This window comes from Triticum dicoccoides, chromosome 1B (genome assembly GCF_002162155.2).
Source record: "Triticum dicoccoides isolate Atlit2015 ecotype Zavitan chromosome 1B, WEW_v2.0, whole genome shotgun sequence".
NCBI lineage: Eukaryota > Viridiplantae > Streptophyta > Magnoliopsida > Poales > Poaceae > Triticum > Triticum dicoccoides.
The window spans coordinates 118,880,657-118,881,380 of NC_041381.1; positions in this window are offsets into that span (position 1 = coordinate 118,880,657).

The window sequence follows — 724 nt, forward strand, 5'->3', positions numbered from 1 at the left end:
CGTACCGAGGGGCATAGTTGTACTGACACATCTTCCTTGTATGGACTTTTGCCCCATTATCTATCTTAGAGGTGTGGGTGCGTGGGGTGGGCGGAAACAGAATAACCGCACTGCGCCTATCAAACGAGTGCACTGCCGCTTTAGCGCGAGGCCGAGCCGGGGGGGGGGAGGGGGGGTCGGGACCCCCCTCCCCCATTCCGTCGAGGCCGAGCCAGGAACGAGCCGTAGCAGGCGACGACGCGGCGTGCCGCGGCGTCGCATGCGGAGGCGAGACCGTAACATGACTTGCCCCATTATCTTATCTTTATTTTTTAGGGGAAAAACATGACCGTTATGAATTATTTTCTCATTTGTACTTGTTTGATAATTTTTTTTGTACTGTTTGTGAGTTATTATTTGTACTTTAGCCGTTTGTTTTCACCATCTATATTAAAAATTTTATTTGTATTTGATTTTTGGTATTATCTTTTGTAACTGGCTAGATATAGTGGGCTTCGCCACGGTTGTGGGCTTTAGCCGTCCGTTTACTCCCAGTCATCTTTTAACCCTCCCACTCACCTTTTAACCTCCGATGTTCCCCGTTCCGCTCCTCTCCCGTCCCCAAATCGATTCCCTCTTCGTTCCCCTCTTCTTCTCTTCTCGGAGGGGGAGTTGTTACTCCTGTTTCGCCGCGGGAGCGTCGGCCGGAGGGCTCAACCCCAGGGGTGGTGGTCCAGGTGTTCTG